General features: G+C 36.6%; 1 long non-coding RNA gene across 2 annotated transcripts; it reads right to left on the reverse strand.

The window, feature by feature from the left end:
• Positions 1-394: 394 nt before the first annotated feature.
• Positions 395-15,647, reverse strand: LOC110741675. 2 transcript variants are annotated; one of them, XR_002518307.2, is made up of 3 exons: positions 15,614-15,647; positions 1,278-1,410; positions 395-806 (listed from the first exon to the last, which is right to left on the reverse strand). It is a non-coding gene; the product is annotated as an uncharacterized LOC110741675 (long non-coding RNA). The 2 variants fall into 2 exon arrangements; XR_002518306.1 differs by lacking the exon at positions 15,614-15,647 and adding an exon at positions 8,456-8,496.
• Between the last annotated feature and the right edge of the window lie 210 nt (positions 15,648-15,857).

Genomic DNA, 15,857 nt, shown 5'->3' on the forward strand with positions numbered 1-15,857 from the left:
ACATACCTAACTACATAGATAAGAATACTGAGGGCCAGAGAGGGCAGCAAACTGCTCCCGCCTAGGTGGAAGTGGAGTTAAGATGCAACCTCTTTTTCTTTCACTTTCAGCCATGAGATATTTTAGTACTTCATTTTTAATTCCCACTCTGTGTCTGAAATTGTCCGAGGATTATTCATTTATTTCTTTAAGTCTATTATGACTCATTCCAGAAAATAACTGATATAGCTTATAAATTTTAAAAGATGGAATGAACTTTAAAAATACGAATCAAAGAAATAAAAACAAGGCCAGGCACAGTGGGGCACAACTATAGTCCCAGCTACTGGGGAGACTGAGGGAGGAGGATTGCTCAAGCCCAGGAGCTTGAAGTTGCAGTGAGACATGTTCATGCCACTGTACTCCAGCCTGGGCTACAGAGTGAGACCCTGTCTCTGAAAACAAAACAAAACTGAAAAAATAAAACAACGATTGAGTTAAGATCAAATAGACCTAGAAATGAGGCAACAAAAACTTGAAAACATATATTATTTTAAATAATACATACATTATTTTAAATTAGCTTTCAGTTTGGCTCTAAGCTTTGTAGCACAAACACGGTAACTAAAATTTGATCCAGGATGCAAGTTGCTCTTATCCACGAGGTAAAAGAAGGCATCGTTCTAGAGAAGTATGCTCACTTCTGCAGGTAATGATATTCAGCAGCTGATTTGCTCTAGCTTTAACCATGCAATGTGATACATTTGTGAGCGTGTCTTCTCAACTTTGAGTCCGGTGAGGTCACATTGATATTTTGATATCAGCCACTGGGGAAGAATTTACACCATGGGAATTAGCAAATGCTACATAGAAGGGATTTTTGTCCCCTAGAAAACTAGTTGTCAAATGTTGACCAGCACATCCCTACTTAAAGCTCTTTCCAGAACACAGACACACATATTAGGCCTGTCTTATAATAACCCTCAATGTAGGCATGATACTTCAAAGATACAATTCAGTTAAAAAAAATATGTACCTGCCAATGAATTATAGTCTGGATAACCTGATCTTGGTTAGTAGGAGTTAATCAAATTATATATTTTATAATATATGAGAAAAATAATGGACGACATATACTTCTTTACATATTTCTTTCTGTAAGCTGAATATCAGTCAGTATTAGAAGCAATTAATTCAAGGTAGTAGTATCTGACAATTAGCTGGTACCTAACTACATTATTAGGCAAATTTAGATCCACATGCCTCTAATAATAATAAAGCTAACAGAATAAAGGTACCTTAAAAGGATAAGAAATCGAGGCTTTCTTGCTCCTTATTCTTTCCTGGTTTATTTCCACTCCTTCAAATTGAATACTGAAGTCCTTGAACTCAAATAAATCAGAGCTGGGAAAGAAAAGCTGTTACTTAAACCTAGAAAACAAGCAAATAAATTCACTTTAGTAAACAGCTTTCTTGACTTCATAAAATTGTGTGGGTCTTGACAAAGACACCTAGTGAGATGATCTCTAGCATAGACATAGAAGGCTTCTTGCTGTGTGTTTTTAGTCCTTTGTCTCTTTGTGTCAGTTAATTCTCAATTAATACTATGTGGGTCTATGGTCAACTCATATGTTTGTGTGTGTGTGTGCATGTGTATGTGTGATGTATATATATACACACATCTATATTTACTGTATCATATATTAATCATAAACATATACATACATTTTTAGGTTTGAAATATCATTCTACACTTTAGCCATAATGGATTATACTATATTAATTTTGAAGGTTATTACATCCATGTTTTGTGATGAACAACTATTAACTTTTGTGTTCTGACTCAAATGTCATGAAATTCTTAGTTCTCACCTCTCAATTCTATAGGAGAAATATTTCACTCCCTTAGCATCTTATATTCATACATAGATCGTGTATAAAATGCAACTTGTAAACGTAGGTATCATCTTGTGCTCCAAAGGACACCATCCCAAAAGTGAAAAACACAACAGAATGGCAGAAAATATTTGCAAATCTTGTATCTGCTAAGGGATTTGTATCTAAAATATACACATAACTTACAACTCAATAAAAAAAGTAGATATATATCAAATTTTAAAATAGGCAAAAGATCTGAATAAATATTTCCTCAATGAGATATACGGAGTCAAAAAGCAACTAAAAAAGTGCCCCACAATAATAACCATCAGAGTAATATAAATCAAAATCACAGTGAAACCACTGTGCATACTAGAATGGCTATAATCAAAAAGACAAATAACAATAAATGTGTTGGAGAAGATGTACAAAATTGGAACTCTCATACACTGCTGGTGGGAATATAAAATGATTCAATCACTTTGGAAAAGTCTGGCAATTCTGCAGAAATTAAAAATATAGTTACCTTATATATCAGTAATTCTACTTCTAAATATCTATTCTCAATAGGAATAGAAATACAAGTGCTCGCAAAAATTTGTGTATAAATATTCATAACAGCATTACTTATAATAGTCGAAAAGTGGAATCAACTCAAATGTTTATCAACTGAACAACTGATTAAAAATGTGATGTAGCCATACAATGGAATATTATTCAATAAAAGGAAATGAAGTACTGATGCATGCTACAAGATAGATGAAGCTTGAAAACACTATGCTAAGTGAAAGCAGCCAGTGGCAAAACAGCATATTTTGTAAGATTCTACTCATATGAAATATCCAGAAAGGAAAAATATAAGACAGGAAGTAGATTTGCTCTTGCCTGGAGCTGGGGCTGATGTTGAGTGTTAAATGGGGAGTAACTGCTAATGGGTAGGAGGTTTATTTTTTGGGCAATGAAATGTGCTAAAATTGATTGTGATTTTGTTTGTACACCTCTGAGAATATACTCGAGCCTGCAATCCTAGCACTTTGGGAGGCCGAGGTGGGCAGATCGCCTGAGCTCAGGAGTTCAAAACCAGCCTGGGCAACACGGTGAAACCCCTGTATCTACTAAAAAAAAAAGCCCGGTGTGACTGCACATGCCTGTATTCCCAACTACTTGAGAGGCTGAGGCAGGAGAATCACTTGAACCCAGGAGGCAGAGGCTGCAGTGAGTCGAGATCGTGCCACTGCACTCCAACCTGGGTGACAGTGAGACTCCATCTCAAAAAAGTAAATAAACAAATAAATAAGTGATAGATACTAAAAACTACTGAATAGTACCATTTAAATATATGAACTGTATGGTATGTGGATTATATCGCAATAAGGTGTGTGTGTATATGCACACTATATATATATACTCAAATCATATATATATACACACACACATACACTCAAATCAGAGATGGGGAAGAAAAAGTATGTGTATATATTACACAAACACAGAGATACTTTATATATATATAGTGTGTGTCTGTGTGTGTTATATATACAGTTCACACACACATAGAACTTTATATGTATAACACTCACACTTTATATATATAATTCACACACACAGAACTTTATATATATAAATTTGTTTATATAAATATATTTATAATATATAATATATAATCTTATATATAAATTAATATATAAATTATAAATGTATTATATATAAACTTATATATTTATATATTATATAATTTATATATAAATATATATTATATATAACTTATATAAATATAAGTGTATATATTTATATATATATATAATTTATATATATTTATATATAATATATATAATTTTATATATATTTATATAAACTTAGAGTTATAGAAATATAGAAATATAATTTATATTAAATATATAAATATAATTTATAAATATATATCAATATAATTTATAAATATATATAAATATAATTTATATATAATATATAAATAATTTATGTACCATTTTATATAGTTATATACCATATTATATATACACCATATTATATATAATAAATTATATATAAATATATATAAACTTATAGATTTATATATAGCATATATTATATGTTATATATAACTTATATAACTTATATTTATATATAAACATAGATTTATACATAAACTTATATAAACTTTATATATATATTTACATATATATATATAAAGTTCCATGGATGAATGGTAGTACTACACACACACATATATATACTACCAACATATAGTACATGTAGTAGTATGTAATAGTATATGTAGTATACATATATATACATATGTAGTACTACCGATCATACAAGGAACTTATCTTCACTATCATGGTTATTCAACTTAATTTGAATCATTATGTTTCCGAGTCAATCTCCCAGTTAGACAACATGACTTAGAAACAACAGTATTCATCTGAGATAGAGTAGATTTGCGTTTTTATCCTGGCCTTGCTGCTCACTATTTGTATTGACTTTATATTTACCTTTGGCAACTTCCTTCACCTCTCTCCCTCAGTCTATGCAGATAGACAATTAGTAAACCTGACGGTTACTAAGATCACTTCAAGAAGTGTGATATATCATAGAGAGTGTGGCACATGACCAGATTTAAATAATGGCCATTTCATATCCTTTTGGTGATAGATCTATTATTTAAGAATTAATGGGAAGCCAACATAGATACCTCATTCAATTCTGATCCGCATGTTAACATCTAGAGTTGCCAGAATCTAAGCCGAAATCACTCTAACTCCTCCTTTCCAGTTGTGCACCGCATATGATCAACTTTAGTGTATTAACAGAATTTCTCTGTATGAGTCCCCAGAAGTCACTTGGATATGTGTATTTATTCATCAATTATTCATCAATTTCATGTGAATCAAAACTATGCCATATTGCAAAAATTTTATATACTCCCTTGAAACATTTTTGACAATTAGTCATAACTTCAGATAACACATTAGTTTTGAAAGAACTAAAAAAATGTAAAATGTGTTATGCAGTCACGTATAACTGCAACTATTAAATAATAGTTCATTCATAAGAATATAAAATGATGGCTACAGGTAGATATTTTGAAAATCTCCCTCTTCGACTCAGTATTATTGCAACTTTCATATAAATGGTCTGTTTATAAATGAGTTTTATGCAATTTTGTGTGATACTCAATTATTAATTGTTTTGTCTTCCTCAATGAAGCATAAGCCCTTGTAAGTCAGTTTGCATGTTTCAGTTTTCACCAGAATTTAGGATATATTTATTAAATACATTCATATTTAACATATATTTAATGTGCATGTTCTGTGTCCTAGTTACATTGGCACATATTGGTTATATAATAGATTAAAGTAAAATGCAAACATGACTCTATGTTTTTAAGGTTTTTAATATATTTGTAAAAAATGTATTTGTGAAATGCTTAGTTTATTATAGACAAGTAACTAAAATCTACCAGAATAAAACACAACATAATTGATTAATATAGCAAAATGTTCAAAGTTATTTTATAGGTAAGAGAAAGTAATTTCATTTATTAAAATGAAAGGGATTGGGACATGACCCTTTTATACTGATTTGATATTTAAAGTAAAGAACAATGTCAATGAGGTTAGTAGAAATGAGTCTTAGCTTTGATTTTTATCACTACTGAGCTGTGTAATGTTGAACTGATAAAAGCCTCAGCTTCATTACGTGTAAAATGAGAAAAGTAGACAAATTTCAATATTCATCCTGCCTGTAAAGTTTTGATTATTCAATGTAAACACTTTTCTTAAAATATCCTTTTTTGGTTTCTTACAATTAACCTTCCTTTTATTTCCTGCTTCACTACTTACATTTTCAATACCTTTAGACCTTTCATTAGGAAAAGGAAAACTAAATGAAAATTACTTGTAAAAATATGAACAGGGACTGCAGAACTCTATGATGGGTGGCATTTTCCTTCTAGAAAAATAAAAAGCAGCTCTTTTTTTCCTTGTTTATAAAAGGTGGCATGCCACAGCTGCAAAGCCAACTTTTGAACATTGAAATCTATTCATTTTGTAAGCCCCCACCAAAATATACGGAAGTCTTCCCCAGGAGATATAGCAGCAGGATTGTTTCAACTCACCAACACAGAATGGAAACAATAAATGGGCATGTGATTATGCACACACAGACTGACATGTTTTGCACTCCGTCATGTACCCTGCTGCTATAAAGAGTATCTATAATTTCAGGTGGTGGAAAAGGGAGAGAAGACATGCATATTTTAAAGGAATCATTAAATTCAATCCAAAAATAATATTTTTGTTTGTAAATTAAGCTTTAGACAAATTTAAATTTGCCTTATCACTATCTCCACCTTAAGCACACTGACATAGTAAATATCCAATAATCTTCATGCTGAAAAGTCCCAATTTAAAATTAAGAGTTAGGAAATTTAGATTTTGAATTATCAGTCTGAAGCCTGAGTTTAGATTATTTTCTAGCTCATTTATGCCTCACGGAGAAAAAAAAGAAGAGTCAAAAAATATCTTATTCAAGATATTCTTGTCATTAGGATAAAACACAAAGTTTGTAATATCGCAAAGGAAAAATGAAAAGAAAAAAAAAGTTCATAATTGAGGAGGTAACTCCACTTATTAAAAACAAACCTCAGTCCCTTACAACTGCAGACTTTCTTCTTATGGAAGATTCCTGTAGCAGCATTCTGGAACTCCTGCTTAGATTGAGGGCCAGAGATTCAAAAGAAAGTCTCCTATAAAACCTAGTTTAATAGTAGTCTTTGCGGTTCTACTGCTTAGATAATTTTCTCAAGTTAGTTGGTTAATGATAAAGCCTTGTATTCTCCACCTTAATGTCTCTGTGTGTTTTGTGTGTCTCTGTCTCTATCTCTCTTTCACACACACAAACACACACACGACAAACACACAGACACAGACACAAAACATCTGTTAAATACAAGCAGTTTGCAGATTAAAAAGAGTTCTACAATGAAAATTTAAAAACATACATGTTTTCGTATTTTATTCATTACTAATGAATATCACATCACTAGATGTGATATTATACACAAGCAAACTAGCTCTTTTGAGTTTCCTTTTCTCCCTTCAAAATAGAAACACGTTTTATATTTCTTCATCAGAGTGTTGTAGGATAATGTCTGATAGTACTGAGTGGTAAGAGTAAAAATCCTGGGTTGATGGATGCATGCCTTAGAGGAGAAAAAGATAGTGATTCATGTTCTCAGTGTCCTAATACAAAGATGGTTACTTTTTAAGAATATATTTTTATTTAAAGACCTTCTCTAATACAGTATCAGTGAGATGCATGTATAGCTTAATAAGTATAATCTACTAGATATTATTTAATTTTATTAAAGATTTATATGACTTTAGAGTCATAGTTCTGAATTTTAATCTCTCATGTAATTCTCAAGATATAAAAATAAATGGAGATAGGATTGAATATATTAAAAGCCCAAGTCATATGCCAAAGAATGTTTTATTAGCATTATATATTGTGTACTTTTATATTTTTTGTATTTATCCATTTCCCTTGAACCCTATTTTTTTCTAGGAATATATATATACACACACACACATATATATACACACACACATATATATATACAAACACATATATACACACACGTATTCATTATTATACTTTAAGTTCTGGGATACATGTGCAGAACATGCAGGTTTGTTACATACGTATACAAGTGCCATGATGGTTTGCTACACCCATCAACCCGTCATCAACATTAGGTATTTCTCCTAATGCTATCCCTCCCCTAGCCCCTGACTTCTGACAGGCTCTGCTGTGTGATGTTCCCCTCCCTGTGTCCATTTGTTCTTATTGTTCAACTCCCACTTATGAGTGAGAACATGCAAATACCATATTTGTTCAAACCATATAAGATTAAGATTTTAAATAGTGTCAGTTAAAGTAAATGGCTTGGATATAAGATTTTCCTTAATGATACAACAGCTAAAATATACACAATGACTGCAGGCATTGGAAGGCAACCAATGTGGATTATGGTCTTTGAAAGAAGGAAACATAGAAAGTTAAGATCACACATATTCCAGCTTTCCCCAAAGAGCATTCACCAATTACTAAGCTGCTACATAGAACCCAAGATGAATGTCAATTTCACGAGGCAGAGGAGACCTCAGAGATTAGAGCTGAGGAGTGCTGACATAGTTGAATCAAGAGTCAGGATTCCACAGGGAGGGGGACATAAAAAAGCCATAAAGTGTCCCCAAAATTTTTCTTGGGTTTTTGGCCAACTACTGAGATGTGTATACGTAAGAAGAGATTCTAGAAGGCCAAGCATAGAATAGCAGCTAGAAGCTGGAGATCATAAAATAAATCACAGAGGCCACACAGTATTAGGAAGATAGAAGATGACACTGGTCCAGCTATAGTGAAGACAATTTGATGAACAGTGAGATTTAACTAGAGATTCCAGTAGAAACACATTGTAAGGGTAAGACCTAGTTCCTAGGAGTAAGGGTCATGTCTCTTGTAGGTGTAAGGGGAAAGCTGAAATAACGTACCTTCAAAAAACCTGACACCAACCCTTGAAAAAATAAAGAGGTACCTGGCTGGATGCAATGGCTCACACCTCATTTTGGGAGGCTGGGGTGGGCAGATCATTTTAGTCCAGGAGTTCAAGACCAGGGTGGGCAACATGGCAAAACCTCGTCTCTGCAAAAAATACAATAATTAGCAGGTTGGTGGTGTGAGCTTGTAGCCTCAGCTACTCAGGAGGCTGAGAGGCAGGAGGACCATTGAGCCTGGGAGGACAGACTGCAATGAGTCGTGATCATACTGCTGCACTCCAGCCTCAGTGACAGAACAAGACCTCGTCTAAAAAAATAAATACATAAATAAATAAAAGATTGCCTGGATTTAAGAACTTGCCAGAGAATAATTAACAATCTTTGGGGGAAGATAGTTACGGTTCAGATAATCTTTAATGTATCTTCCACATCTTCCACTGTAGGCATATAAAAAAATAAAGAAAGATGAGCTCCTTCCAAGATGACGGACTAGAAGCAGCTGGTGTGGGCCGCTGTCACACAGAGAAGAAAGAGTAGGGAGTGGACGCTAGCTCTTCAACTGGACCATCCAGGTGGACACACTGGGATTCATCAAGGAAACAACTTAACACACAGAGAACAGAAGAATGAGACAGGACAATTATTCACTCAGAAGTGGCACAGAGCTGGGAGATGGCCCTCACCATGGGAAAATGGGGAGTAAGTGAGAGTCCCCAGGGAGCCACACTTCTGCCATAGACCTTTGCAACCCTGAGCCCAGGAGATCCCCCATGACACCTGTGCCCCACCAGGGCCTCTGGACTGACACAGACAGTTGCATGGAGTGTAGGCAGAGCTGCCGCTAGGCACACATGAAATCCTCGGAGCTTTTGATCCCCAGGCACCCTGGTACCAATGGCTGTGGCTGTGGCAATGGGGAAAGACAGGTTCCCTTGCATGCCCTCAGAATAGGGGCAGAATCCATGGGGCTAAGCAGTGGATGGACTGTGGGGCCCTTCTGCACTACCCGTTGCCAGACTGGCCTGGGATCCTAGCATGGACACAAGAGCCCCACCTGGGCTCTCGAGGAACAGCTCTGCACTTCCCTGGCATGGAACTCCTGGAGAGGACGGGCAGGCTGCTATTTTTGCTCTCACACCTGTTGCCCTCAGGCTTGGGAGTGAGTACAGTGACTGGAGACTAATGCAGAACCCCAGCACAGTGTACAGACTTGCAGAAAAGCAGCTGGACTGTTTTCCATATGGGTCCTCAGCCCTGCTACTCCTCACAGCGCCTCTTTACCTTGGCCCCCAGCACAACTACCCTGCCCCCACATAAACGCTTTGTCAGTGATGGCTCTGTGTTTCTCTGAGGAGAAAAATCCAAAAGACAATCCGGAAGCCTTCTGCTATTGCAGCTGCAGTGGTATGTCTCTTTCTGCCTTCAGGCTGGGGGAAAGAACAAAGGACTTGGTCCTTACATTGGCCCCTCCAGCACACCACCGCCACCATATGGAGAAGAGCCCAGTCTCTCTTCCCTGTAAGTCTCCACCCACCTCTGTTCACCAGGCAAGGCCCCTGGTTGGGGACTGCAGAGCAGTTGTCCTGCCCCGGGTGAGAATTCCCGCTGCTGTTGGCTCTATATTTTCCCGAGGTGGGGTTCCCAGAAGCAATTGACATTCTCTCTGCCACCGTCATGGCAGCCCTTACTGCACTTACTATACTCAGACTGGGGAAAGAACAAACAGCCCCATGGATTCTGCCCCTATTCTGAGGGCATGCAAGGGAGCTTGTCTTCCCCCATTGCCGCAACTGCAGCCATTGGTTCTAGGGTGCCTGGGGATCAAAAGCTCCAAGGATTTCTTCACTCACACTCATAGCACAACACAGTCACGATATGGAGAGGAGCCCAGTTCCTCCTGGTGAGCCCTTGACCTCCCACTTTTCACCAAGTGAAGCCTCCAGCTTGGGCTACCAGTGCAGCCACGCCACTCCATGGCTGAACATTCTCACTAGCAGTGGCTTGAGTTTCTGAGGTAGGGCTCCCAGGGACAACTGAAAGCACCTCTGCCACTGGCACTGCAGCAGTACTGCCCTTGCTGCCCTTGGACTGGGGAAGGGGCAGAGACCTTGAGTGCTTAATCCACAAGTCCAGGAAGCTGCAGCTGCCCTAAGGAGAGGAGGCCAGTCTGTCTCCTCTGCAAGCCTTAGTTCGCCCCTAGCAGCAGTGTGCAGCCCAGGAGTGCCAAGGCCAGACCTTTAGCTAGCACTGGAGTGGGAAAGGGAGTCCCCGCTTTCAGAGCACTGAGAGGGAGCATGGCTGCAATCATGAGGAAATACAGAGGAGCCACGTGGTGGAGCAAGAGCCCACCTACTGGCCATTACACTTCAGTGCCATCTACTGGATCATAGGCCAAACTCCAACTCCAAAAATACTTGCTAATATACCCACCTGTGAAAGCAAGGACAAGATTTCAACAACAAAGACCCTGCACAAAGCCTCCTCGGCCCTAAAGAAAAACATTCAGAAAAGGAGTCAACTGATTGCTCTCAATTACACCACAGGTAAAGGAGCATCAGCCCACACAGATGAGAAAGAACTGGTGCAAAACTCTGACAACTAAAAAAGCCAGTGTTTTCTTTCCTCCAAATAACTGTACTAGTTCCCAAGGAAGGGTTCTTAACCAGGCTGAAATGGTGGAAATGACAGAGAAATAATTCAAAATATGGATAGGAATGAAGATCACTAAGATTCAGGAGAAAGTCAAAACCCAATCCAAGGAATCTAACAATTACAATAAAACAATACAAGAGCTGAAAGACAAAATGGCCATTATACGAAAGAACCATAGAGCTAAAAAACACACTAAAGAATACCTTAATATAATTACAAGTATTAACAGCAGAATAGGCCAAGCTGAAGAAAGAATCTCAGAGCTCAAAGGCTATATCTCTGAACTCTGTCAGACAACAATAAGAATACAAAAGAATAAACAAAACCTCTGATAAATATGGGATTATGTAGAGACCAAATCTATGACTCATTGGCATCCCTGAAAGAGAGGAGGAGGAGAAAGCAAGCAAGTTGGAAAACATATTTCAGGATATCATCAATGAAGACTTCCCCAATATCGCTATAGAGGCCAACGTTCAAATTCAGGAAATGCAGAAAACCCCTGTGAGATTCTATACAAGAAGACCATCCACAAGACACATGGTCATCAGATTCTTCAAAGTCAAAACAAAAGGAAAAAAGTTAAAGGAAGCTAGAGACAAGAGGCAGATCACCTACAAAGGAAACATCATTAGGCTAACGGCAGACCATTCAGCAGAAATCCTACAAGCCAGAGGAGATTAGGAGTGTATATTCAGCCTTCTTAAGGAAAAGAAATTTCAACCAAGAATCTCATATCTAGCCAAACTAAGCTTCATTAGTGAAGGAGAAATAAGATACTATTAAGACAAGCAAATGCCAAGATAATTCATTACCACCAGACATTCTCTATAAGAGATCCCGAAGCAAGGGCCAAATATAGAAGGGAAAGTCTGTTACTGGCCACTGCAAAAACACACTAAAAACATAGATCACTGACCCTGTAAAGCAACCACACAAATAAAGCTGCATAATAACCAGCTAACAGCACAATGACAGGGTCAAACCAGCAAATACCAATATTAACCTTGAAAGTGAAGGGGCTAAATGCCCCAATGAAAAGTCACAGAGTGGCAAGTTGGATAAAGAGCAAGACACTGGCCAGGCAGGTGGCTCATGCCTGTAATCTCAGCACTTTGAGAAGCCAATGCAGGTGAATCAAGAATTCGAGACCAGCCTGGCCAACAGGGTGAAACCCCGTCTCTACTAAAAATACAAAAATTAGCCCTGGACATGGTGGTGCTCATCTATAGTCCCAGCTACTAGGGAGGCTGAGGCAGGAGAATCACTTGAACTCAGGAGGCAGAGGTTGCAGTGAGTTGAGATCATGCCACTGCACTTCAGCCTAAAAAAATAATAAAAATAAAAATAAAGACGCACAATCCAACTGTATGCTGTCTTCAAGAGACACATCTCACATGGATCCATAGGCTCAAAGTAAAGGGATGAAGAAAAATCTACCAAGCCAATGGAAAACAGAAAATAGCAGAGGTTGATAGCCTAACTTCAGTTAAAACAGACTTTAAACCAGCAATGATCAAAAAAGATAAAGGAAGACATTACATAATAGTAAAGGGTTCAATACAACAAAAAGATGTTACTATTGTAAATATATGTGCAACCAACACAGGAGAATCCAGATTCATAAAGCAAGTTCTTAGAGACCTATGAGGAGACTTAGATAACTGGACAATATAGTGGTAGACTTCAACACCCCACTGACAGTATTACACAGATCACTGAGGCAGAAAACTCACAAAATCTCACAGGATTCAAACTCAACATTGACCAAATTGACCCAATCGACATCTGCAGAACTCTCCACCAAACAACACCGGAATATATATTCTACTCATCTGCACATACACACATTGTAAAATAGAAAACACAATTAGCCATAAAACAATCCTCAGGAAATTAAAAACAAGCAAACAAACAAAAACAAAATCATACAAATCACACTCTCAAACCACAGCACAATAAAAATATAAATTATTACTAAAAATCCCCTCAAAACTATAAAATTACATGGAAAGTTTTTAAAAGCTCTGCTTTTGAATGACCTTTGGATAAAGAATAAAGTCAAAACAGAAATCAAGAAATTCTTTGAAATTAAGAAGAATAAAGATACAACATACCAGAATCTCTGAGACACAGCAAAAAGTGTTAAGAGGGGTGTTTATAGTGCTAAATGCCACATCAAAAAGTTAGAAAGACCTCCAATTAACAATCTCACAGTACACTTAGAAGAACTAGAGAAAGAAGAACAAGCAACCTCCAAGCTAGTAGAAGACAATGAATAGCAAAAATCAGAGCTGAATGGAAGGATATTGAGAAGCAGAAAACTGTACAAAAATTCAACAAATATAGGAATTGATCCTTTGAAGGAATAGATCAGACAGACAGACCCCTAGTCAGAATAATAAAGAAAAAAGGGAGAAGATGCAAATAAACAATATCAGAAATGACAAAGGGAACACTACCACTAACCCTACAGAAATACAAAAAGCCCCCAGAAACTACTATGAACACCTAAATGCACACCAGATAAAAAACTTAGAAGAAACTGATAAATTCCTGAAAACATACAACCTCCCAAGATTGTACCAAGAAGAAATTAAAACCCTGAACAGACCAATAATGAGTTCTGAAATTAAATCAGTAATAAAAAGCCTACCAACCAGAAAAATGCCAGGACCAGATGGATTCACAGCTGATTTCTACCAGACATATCACAAAGATCTGGCATAATCCCTACTGAGAATATTCCAAAACATTAAGGAGGAGGAATTCCTCTCTAATTCATTCTATGAGCCCAGCATCCTTCTGATACCAAAACTTGGCAGGCAAACAACAAAGAAAGAAAACTACAAGCCAATATTCTTGATGAACAAAGATGTAAAAATCCTTAACAAAATATTGGCAAACTGAATCCAGCAGCACATTGAAAAGCTAAATGACCACAATCTCTTAGGCTTTATTCTTGGGAGGCAAGGTTGGTTCAATGCAGGCAAATCAATCAATGTAATTTATTATATAAACAAAACTAGAAACAAAAATCACATGATCATCTCAATAGATGCAGAAAGGGCTTTTGATAAAATTCAATGTCCCTTCATGTTAAAAACTCTCAACAAAGTAAGCATCAAAGGTACACACTCAAATAGTAAGAGCCACTTATGAAAAATTCATAGTGAACATCATACTGAATGGGCAAAAGCTGGAAGCATTCCCCTTGAAAACTAAAACAAGACAAGAATGCCCTCTTTTATTATTTTTATTAAACATACTACTGGAAGTCCTAAGCAGAATAATTGGCCAAAAGAAAAAAAGGCATCCAAATATGATGATAGAGAGTCAAATAATTCCCTTTTGCAGATGATATGATTCTATACCTAGAAAACCACATAGTCCCTACCCCAAACCTCCTTGATTTGATAAACAATTTCCACAATGTTTCAGGATTCAAAATTAGTGTACAAAAAGTAGCATTCCTCATTCCTATACATAAACAATATTCAAGCTGAGAGCCAAATCAAGAACACAATCACATTCACAATGGCCGTAAAAAGAATAAAATACCCAGGAATACAGCTAAACAGGGAGGTGAAAGGTGTGTACAATGAGAATTACAAAACACTGCTCAAACAAATCAAAGATGATGCAAACAAATGGAAAATCACCCCATGCTTATGGATAAGAAGAATCAATATTGTTAAAACAGCCATAATGTTCATAGCAATTTACAGACTCAATGCCATTCCTATCAAACTACTAAGGACATTATTCACGGAACTAGGGAAAAAACTATTTTAAAATTCATATAGAACCAAAAAGAGGAGCCCAAATAGCAAAGGCAATAATAAGCAAAAAAGAAAAAAGCTGGAAGCATCCTGTTACCCAACTTTAAACTATACTACAAGGCTACAGTAACCAAACAGCATGGGTTTGGTTAAAAAACAAACAAACAAACAAACAGACAGACATGTAGATCAATGGAACAGAATAGAGAGCTCAGAAATAATGCCACACGCCTACAACCATTTAGATTACCTTTGACAACGCTGACAAAAACAAGCAATGGGGAACGGAGTCCCCATACGATAAATGGTGTGGGATAACTGACTAGCCATATGCAGAAGATTGAAACTGGACCCCTTCTTTACACCATATACAAAAATCAATTCAAGATGGATTGAAGACTTAAATGTAAAACATAAATCTATTAAAATGCTGAAGATAATCTAGGAAATACCATTCTGGGCATAGGCCCTAGCAAAGATTTCATGACAAAGATACAAAAAGCAATTATAAAAACAACAACGAAAAACGGACACATGAGAACTAATTAACGAGTTCCCGCATAGCAAAAGAAACTATCAGCAGAATGATATGGTTTGAGTCTGTGTCCCCACCCAATTCTCATGTCAAATTATAGTTTTCTCAGTGTTGGAGCAGGGGCCTGGTGGGAGGTGATTGGATCATAGAGGCAAACGTCCACCTTGCTGTTTTCATGACAGTGAGTTCTTATGAGATCTGGTAGTTTAAAAGTGTGTAGCACTTACCTCTTCACTCTCTTCTTCCTGCTTCTGCCATGTAAGATGTGCCTTCTTCCTCTTCACTTTCCACTATGATTGTAAGTTTCCTGACACCTCCCCAGCCATGTTTCCTGTACAGCCTGCAGAACTGTAAGTCAATTAAACCTATTTTCTTTATAAATTACTCAGTCTCAGGTAGTTCTTTATAGCAATGCGAGAATAGACAAATACATAGAGTAAACACACAGCCTACGAATGGCAAAAAATACCT

This window comes from Papio anubis, chromosome 15, assembly GCF_008728515.1.
Source record: "Papio anubis isolate 15944 chromosome 15, Panubis1.0, whole genome shotgun sequence".
In the NCBI taxonomy this organism is placed as follows: domain Eukaryota; kingdom Metazoa; phylum Chordata; class Mammalia; order Primates; family Cercopithecidae; genus Papio; species Papio anubis.